This window comes from Varanus komodoensis, unplaced genomic scaffold (genome assembly GCF_004798865.1).
Source record: "Varanus komodoensis strain SLA01 unplaced genomic scaffold, ASM479886v1 scaffold1, whole genome shotgun sequence".
NCBI classification, from domain to species: Eukaryota; Metazoa; Chordata; class Lepidosauria; order Squamata; family Varanidae; genus Varanus; species Varanus komodoensis.
In genome coordinates this window covers 125,267,360-125,276,845 of record NW_025335268.1, presented here as the reverse complement: position 1 = coordinate 125,276,845, position 9,486 = coordinate 125,267,360, and positions in this window count along the sequence as shown.

The window sequence follows — 9,486 nt, the reverse complement described above, 5'->3', positions numbered from 1 at the left end:
GCCTTCTCCTCTAACTAGGGGGCAGCCAGAGACTCACCAAGTGTGATACTGTCCAAAAAGAAAAAAAGGGAGAGAGACTGCAGCTGCAGTCTCTACTGGTTGCCTCTACTTTCAATTGAAGCCATGCCATATCCTTCTAGGAACCAGTTATGGAACACTGAAAAGTAAAAACACCAGCTGGACAGTAGGGTGTGTTGGGCCCAGGCCTGGGTCCTTTGTTTCCCATCTCTTTGGGAATGACAGACTGGCTGTCCTTCCTGAGTAGACAGCAGTATTATAAACATCTTCTTTATGAAGGTATCCTCAGTCTTGAACCCTTTATTTACTTATTATGTTTGTTTAATGCATTTTTATCCCACTCTTCAATCAAAAATTTGCACAGTGGCTTCCAAGAAACAATTACTGATCATTATCTGTCTTCAGGCTTGCAGTCTAAAAATACAGGAGACATAAGGAAAAAGATTGAGAGGGAGCAGTCAAAAAGCATGATGATTCAGTTTTCTGAATGGATGGGATTTGACCTGTTCTGGAATGAATTGTGCTCAGGTTTGTACTATAGTCCTCCTGGGCTAGCATATGTTAACTGGACTGTTCTTCTCTTCTACAGTTTTTCTACTTTTGAGTTCAAGCTTAATTTGTTTCTTCTACTTGTAACCTAATATGTGTTGCTGCTGTTGTCTACCTCATGCCACATTCTCAACATTATGGACAAACTTGAAGTTAATAAATCACTGAGCCCAGAAAATATGCATTGCGTGACATTTTTCTTCCTTCCTCATAAAGCTAGAATCTGTGCTCATGAAGCTGATTGGTAGGAGATTCAGGGCAGGTAAAAGGAAATACTATGCATAGCATGCAGTTAAACTTTGGCATTAACTTTCATGAGGTGAAGTAATGGCCAACAGTCTGGACAGTTTTAAAAAGGGATCAGACAGATCCATGTAAGGCTAGGCATGGCTACTACTCTTGATGGCTTTGTGCTAGCCATAGTATCAGACTATCAGTATCACAGCATGCCTATGTACACCAGTTACTAGGGTACCTGGGCAATAGAAGGCTGTTGGTACTTATAGCCTGCTTGAGGAATCCTGTGGGTCATTGGTTTGCCACTGAACAGAAAGCTCAAGTGGATGGACCCTGGATCTGACTCTTATGTTCCTAAGAACTGAATATGAGATTGCTGATCTCCTTATGAAAATGTGCAAACATGTTCCTAAGATGGATTGATCAATCTCAGAGGGCTGGAGAATGGCCAGTGCAGCACCAATTTTTAAAAAGGGATTCTGGGGAAATCTGGGTAATTACAGGCTGATTAGCTTAACATCTTGGGTAAATTGGTTGAAAGCATTATTGGAGATAAAATCAGTAACCATATAGAAGGAGAAGTCCAACTGAAAAAAAGTATCAACATGGTTTTTACAAAGTCTTGTCTCACTAACCTTTTGGGTTACTTTATTTATTTATTTATTTATTTAGAAAATGTTTATGCTGCCCCATTCGCCGAAGTCTTGGGGCAGCTCACAAAACATACTTTGAGGGTGTTAATAATAAACATGTGGACAGGGGTGATCTGATAAACACTGCTTACTTGGACTTCCAAAAGGCCTTTGACAAAGTCCTCACCAAAGATCCCCAAGCAAACTTAGTGGTCATGGAAAAAGTGGGCTGTCCTCTGATAGATCAGTAACTGGTTAAAGAATAGAAAACACAGTAAATTCATTAAAAAACTGAAAAATAGTATTTTTTCCTGATGGGGGATGTAAACAGTGGGGTCCCATATGGATCTGAACTAGGACCAATACTTTTCAGCTTATTTATAAGTGATCTAGAATTGGGAGTGAGAGGTGAAGTGGGCACGTTTGCTGATGACATGAAGTATTTAGGGTGGTTAAAGTGAAAAGGAATTATAAGGAGCTCCAAAGCAGACTGGGAGGATGGACATCAAAATGGCAAATACAGTTCAATATAAGCAAGTTTAAAATACCTCATGTTGGAGCAAAACAAAATAAAATAAAATATCCCAGCTTCAAGTATAGGCTGATGAAATGTTGATTCAGCATACGGCTGCAGTGAAAAAGGAAATTCCATGATAGGCATAATTAGGAAAGGAACTGAAAATAAAATTGCCAATATGTTACTGCTTTTATGCAAATCTATGCTGCAACCACGTTTAGAGTATTATGTATGTTTCTTGTTGCAGCACTTAAAAAGGATGTTGTAGAGTTGTAAAAATTGCCAAAAAGGGAATCTAAAATGATCAAGGGGGTGAAGCAAGCAACTCCCCTATGAGGATAGGTTACAACAGCTGAGATTGTTTAGCTTAGAAAAAAGCCATGTAAGGAGAGACATGAGACAGATATAGAGAATTATACATGGCCAGAGAAGGTAGAGGTGCTTTTCCCCCTTTCCCATAATACTAGAACCTGGGGTCATCCTATGAGGCTGATTGGTGGAAGATTCAAGACAGACTAAATGGAAGTATTACTATGCACAGCATATTGTGAAACTATGGAAGTCACAACCAGAAGATGTAGTCCTGGCCATAAATTTGGAAGGCTTTAAGAGGGGATTGGACAAATACCTGAAGGAGAAGGCTCCCAATGGTTATTAGTCTGGATGGCTATGTGATGCCTCCAATATCAGTGGCAGTGCATACACATGAGCAGAAGGGTGCTATTGCACTCATATCCTGCTTGAGGGATCCTGTGGGCAGGTGATTTACCACTGTGTGTGCATGGTGGTAAATGTGGACTAGACGGGCCATTGTCCTGATCCAGCATGGGCACCCTTACGTTCTAAAGCTGCTTTGACCCCATTTTTGCTTCCTCTTGTCGTATGTGTGCATTATTTAGCTTCTTAGGCATCCTCCCCACCCCAAAGTTGATGACATGGCTTGTGCGCACAGTCGTTTCATTTACCCTAGCAATCACCCTATGAAATAGGTTAAGAAGAGAGAGGTGATTGCCAAAGATCACCTAGTGAGTTTTATGGATACCTAGTGATTTGAACAAGTCTTTCCTGTGTCCAGCCATTATAGTACCCTGGTGGATTATTTGCTGGTCAGGCTTCTTTCAAGTTCACCTGCAGGTGAATTCTCATATACATTCTGTTTCTGTTACCAATCTGAGGAAAAATATTTTTGGTCATGAGATAATGGTTTAAGATAATGGTTTTGACAAAATGCTCTACCACAAAGACAAATTAGGATTGGGCATTCTGCATCTTGTGAGGAAGTCATAGTTTTCTCTCCTTGGGCAAAGGTGTACTACTCAAAATGCCAAGTATTGCAACTAAGTACAAGTAATATCTTAGAAAAGATACCAAGGTGTCCTTATGTACTAAACCTACCATAAGGGAACAAGGAAAAAATAATGTTGACAGAGAACTTGCACAGAAAAGTGGTTAGGTAAATAATACAATTCAACAATTATGGGAGAACAATAAGAAGCCCTTAGAAACTGTGTATTTTTTTGTAAGTCCTTGCTTCAAATTGTGCGTAGGATAATACAATGATACACACACACACACACAATCAGTAATTATCAACGCTATAATTATTGTAGTGATTAGTGCCTTTCCACTTATCAAGGCATTTAACATTCTGATCGAGTCCATGCATGTGTCGCATCAACTTTTCTTTCATTAGTAACCTTGTTTGCAGAAGGAGGTAAAGTTCTTCCTGCCCATCAGTGTAGCAGGCTAGCTTAGGAGGCACAAGGCAGAATGTAAGCACATTCAACCCTTCCTGCCTCAGTATCTCCTGCCTGAAAAGCTGCCTCACTCTACCCAATGGTAGGTTCAACCCTGCATGTAACAGTGGATTAATGCAAGCGTTTATCTATTTTAGGCCAAGTTCTCAGTCTAAATGAAATTGTGCAGTGCAGAAACCCTGGGCTATTTTTGTTTTGTGATGAGATGGCTGTCCTTCCCCAAGGCTTTCAATCCAGCACCTTTCATCACCACCATATTCACATGCAAAGCTGAATAAATAGACAGGTGTGAGGTTTATTTTTGGCCCACAAATGCTGGAGCAAACGACTAGTGTTAAAGAATTTACACAGAGAGCAGGGCTTGCCTGTGAGACAGAGAAAATGGATGATGGCTTTTGATGACACTATCCAGGAAGTAACTTTTCCTGCTAAAGGGCAGGTTAGGTAACCTTGTTTGTACAATTTGTGGGCTAGCAGTAAAACAGGCTATCATATGCAAGGAAGGAAATAAAAAAGACCAGCCCTGAGTATGTGCAATAGGTATTTCATTGACTGCAGTTAATGGCTTTTCTGGCCTGGATTAGCCAAAATGAATAAACATTATAACTAACGTAATGAATAACAATGACAAGATGAATAACATTAATGAGATGCCACATTTGGGAGGAGCTGATGGGCATCCCTATAGCAAGTCCTTTGGTGCTGTTTTCATGATCTAATAGCAGTGATACTGAAGATTCTGGAAGTGTCACTCCTGCTGAGCTACATGATGAAGTATCAGAGACAGTGTCAAGTGTGCTTCATCAGCAACTGTTTTCTGCAAGTCAGGATTTGTACTTTCCCTTCCTGCATACTTTTAAAGGAACACAATAGGCAGATTTGCATGTGGCAACAGCCCATGGTACTAAATGAGTGCCGAGCAGCAAGGGATACCCAGATGATGGGGCTCCTCACAGTTGCTGTCTTCCTTTCCTCCACCTCCTTCCCTCTCGTTCCTCCAGATGGTATTCCAGGGGACACCACAGGGACCAATGAGGCACCTCTCCTTGATAGCCATGATTGAGAGCCAAGTTCAGCTTGCTACAGCTGTCAAAGAGCTCCTGCTGTACAAACAGGCCCATAACTTCATCAACTTCAGCAGAGAGGATGGGAGCTGAGAGGGCACCCTTGCCTCCCGCTGTCAAGGAGCCTGTGGAACGGAAGGAACGGGTGCCTCACCTAGTCCATGCTGCTGCCCCAGTCTCAGGGCAGCCATGCCAAGCAAGACAGCCGCTCCCAGTGCCTGCCTAGGAATAAAGTGCTCAAGTAGCAGCTAAGAGCTGGTTTGACAGGGATGCTCGAAGAACAGGGCCAAGATCCTCACCAAGTCCATGGGGGCGCTCTTAGATCCTGGCTTGGGATGAGGCACTCAGGTAGCTGCGGTGATGTGGAGGGGGGACATGTGTTTTGCTGGGCTGCCCTGTTCTCAGGTGAGCCCTATGGAACACATGCGCCCCCCACAGCTACTGAGTGCCTTCTTGCAAAGAAAAAAGTGAGGTAGGAAATGGTCCTGGCAAGGATGCTCTGTTCTCACTGAGCACATCTCCCCCTTCCTCGTTGTTGCTTGGAAGAAAGCCACTCTGGCAGGTGCTAGAATGGGGAGCCTAGCACCCACCAGAGCACCTTTCTCTCAAGTGTTCCCCTTTTTGGTCCTACTCGGGAGAAAGCTCTGGTGGTTGCTAGGTTGGTGATCCCCGTGCACATAAGGGCACATGTACGCCAAGCAGGAGCAAGGAGAGGGAGGGAGGCCCTTGCCCCCTTCCTCCAGAGACAGCACTTCCAAGACAATTCTTACCTCAAGAGCTGCCCCAGTTGAGGGCATGGCTGCCTGGGTGATTCTCCCCACTCCTGCTCACATTTAAGAGGTTTCCGCTCAGGCATGAATGTGTGCGCATGCAGGGGGGATGAAATCAGCTGAGCAGCCCTACCCCATTTGGGGCAGCTCTGCTGCAAAGGTCTCTTGGACAGGAGGTGGGAGCAATTGGGATACCACTGAAAGCGCTGTGAAACTAGGGTAGCTGTCAGCAGCTCTCTTGTTCCAAGGTTCCTACCACAATGGGATATGTTGTTAAGTTCAGTTAAGAAACTCTCAAACAGACTATTGAGCCTTTTTGCAGTTGACAACCATGATAAGTCACAACAGCCGGTCTTCCCAACTGGCTTCAGATAACACAGTAAGCATTTTTAATTGTCCGTTGCTTATTTCATGTGAAACCAGTATCAGTTCACTGGTGGATATATTGCTCAGCTCCTACTGAAGGCTCATTAGCCTATTTCAAGGTTTTAAAAAAGGTCTCCTCAAACATCCCAGTACATAAACGTTCATGCAAAATAATCTTCCTAACTCTTCCAGGTCCTTTCATTATTCCTTAATGTCCGTATAGATTTCTTGATCTTTTGCAGTTTAAACTACAGAATTTAAATGAAGACTTCTATTCTGATTGTATGCAGGAAGCCTATTAATCGTATCAGGTTCATATTATACTGCAACAATGCACAAAACTTACAGGATCAAACTGCTGTTCTGAAGGGAGCTCTTTCTATGAAGCTCTGAGCTGTGTTTAAAGGGCAACCTATTCCCATCATTCACTCAATTTTAATAGAGTTTGTAGGCTTGGGATTAGGTTTGTGTTGACAGAGCAAACATTTTACTGCCCTCTGATCCACCAGTAGGAATGAAAGATAAAAAATCTTGCAATGCTTTTGCCCTGCCAATGCTAACTGAAAAGCTGAACAAGCCAAAGATTTGGAAAGGAAGTAAATGCATTGCATGGTATTAGAGCAACTGAGTTAGAACCTGGAACTTGCACTATGGGGGTTTGGCGACAGTGCAATGGGTTTGGTGAAAGAATCTTGAGGTGCTGGTGTGGATTGTACCACTCCAGGCTGCAGGTGGGCGAATGCCATTAAGAAACAACAGCTCCCATGTGGAAAATTCCCTGCAGATTAAGCACAAACATATAAGGTAAAAAAACCTAGCTTGGTTACATTGTCAAGCAAGGCTTTTTTTTTTTTTTTTTTTTGGCTTGCTTGTAGGAATCTTTCTGATTTATTCAAAACTCCTTCTGCAGACTGAATTTGTGTCTACTTACCACTTGAGGCTAAAGCAAATGTGTACTTGCTGTACTGCACTTCCAGCAATTCCCTTCTGCAAACCACTCACCTGTCCCAGACCACCTAGTTGAGCCATGATTACAGTTGTGACTCCATGATTTGTCACACAAGAACCAGTGGTGCAGCTAGGGCTGGACCTTGAGACTATGCCCTAGGATCCTGTAGTCCAGTCCCCAGAAGGAGCACCCAAGAACAAGGGTAGAGGCAAACCAGCCCAGCAGAAGCACCTGGGCTTGCATGGGCATGCATGCCAGGGCCCACCTCGACTGACACTGCCTGTCTGCCTATCTAACCACAGCATCCTTTCATTTTATTGAAAGAATGAACAACGTTTTATACTCAAGGAGTGCCTAACTAGATGCCTTTGTTATTATATTCTTTAAAACATATCATCCCTTTCTACAATGAAATGGTACTTATGATCATCCAAAGGTGGGATGGGGAGTGTAAGAGCATTAAGCTCAGGGTCTAAAATTACCTAATTCCCACCAAAGATTGCAGATTTCATCAGAGGTCTATAGAATTGGTTAATCTAGAGGAAAAGCTAGTGATTGTTCAGATACTGAGACATCAGGGGACCTGATGGTGTCAGAATGATTAGAGTGTTGGACTTGGGAGTGCTGGACTAGGGAGGTCCAAGTTTTAATCCCCAATCAACCATGAAGTTCTCTGGATGACTTTGGGTCAGTCACTAACTCTCAGCCTAACCTACCTCACAGAGAGAAGGATCAAGCTCATGTATGCCGCCTGGGGCTCCTTGTGAGAAGAAAAAGCTGGCGTATTAATGTCATGATACATAAACAAAATGCAGGGAAAAATCCTTGGGGGCCATAACTACTTCATTAGGTTAGTGTTACTTCCCCAAAGGGTAGAATTAACTGATGAGATCATTTTGTAATAAGTGTAAAAAATAAGAAGGTCATCTTGGGATAAATAATGTTAACAAGTACCATTAATGGGTGCATTCTAAACTTTAGTAAGAGCCAGGAGAGAAACCTTGGAGGAATATAACAGAAACTGTGTTGTAGTGGTTGGTGTCTACATCAAGCAGACCTGAATTCAATTCTGTTCTCAGTCACGAAATTATTAGGTGATTTGGAGTAAATTGTTAGTTCATCCAATTTATTTCACAGGATTGTTGGGAAAATAAAATGGTGTGTTTGTGTGTGGGGGGCAATGTACACCATCCTGAACGCTTTGGAGGAAGGGCCAAAATAGCAAATCTAATGAAATAAATAAGAACTCACTGAATATCATACACTTGATGCCTTTCCCAGTTATTCTAAAATCAGGTTGCTTTACAGCATTAAGATTGCACTTATTTTCTCACATTACTATACCAAATTTCTCCCCGCAACCTCTCCCTGAAGTAGTTGACAGCAAGAAGTAGTGACATGGGAATACCCTGTGCATGGGTGTGTGCCTTCTATAGAGATCAGCTTCCCTGATAGAGCCTGAGTCAGGGTAAGTGAAAAGAGGAGACAATAGATTTTTGTCTGACTCATCCAACATTCAGAGCTGTGGTAACATCACACTGGCCCCTCAGCCTTCCCTTATCAGCCTTCCAGCCTCATATGGCAGATGGTAGATAGTTTGTGTTTCCCCTCCACCCTTGCATTTTCTGCCAGGCCATTGGTATCTAATGTCAAGCATCACAGGGGTGTAGTCATCTGTGTACTTACGTAAGTTCTATTTCCTTGGGAGGAACAGAAACAAACAAAAAGAGCAGCTCCCCATGGGTCAGAGAGGGCGACTTGTGCACCCCCATGTTTTGGCCTACAATTCCCATCAGCCATCGCCATGTGGGCTCAGGCTGATGAGGACAGGCCAAGAATCCTGCTATGGGCTGACACTGAGCAACATCTTTAAACTTTCTAGAGCAATTGCTAGAGTTAAGGAATAACCTCATTGTTCAATAATGTCTTGGTTTTCTGGACAAGAGAGGCACAACTATAGACTCATAATACATGGCACCATTTCATGCACGCCACTTGGACAGCCATCTGCTCTGATCTGGCAAACACAGCCCTAAGTAATTCACAGATATGGTAAATTGTGGCAATATGAAATACTGAATTGTTCCTGGAGGGTTGGCCAGGGTGCATGTATAGATCACCTTTCTGTTTGAAATAATTGTCCAAGTTAGTTGAAACAACCATGCTATGGATACAAATGCAGTTGTTACACAGATGACTTAGTTCTGGGCCATCGTTATAGCTGAGACCTAAAGGGAGGTTTTGTTTTTTGTTTTTTTTTGTTTTTTGGTTTTTTTAGCATTGCATTTACATCCTGCCCTTTTCTCCCTTACAAGGAACCCATGGTGGCAATTATGCACCTATGCAATTATGTTAAAGATTTAATTCACTAAAATTCCAAATTCTTCCCATTCTCTAAAAAATAATTATTGTACAGATGGTTATTCTTGCCTCCTCATTTTTAAATCAGGTGGACTCCATGTTGCCTAATTGTTATTTAAGGACCCAGAATTTATGTAATCTATGGGCCAAGCAATACAGGACTCTCTCTCTCTCTCTCTCTCTCTCTCTCTCTCTCTCTCTCTCTCTCTCTCTCTCTCTCTCTGTGTGTGTGTGTGTGTGTGAGGGAGGGAGGGAGGGAGGGAGGG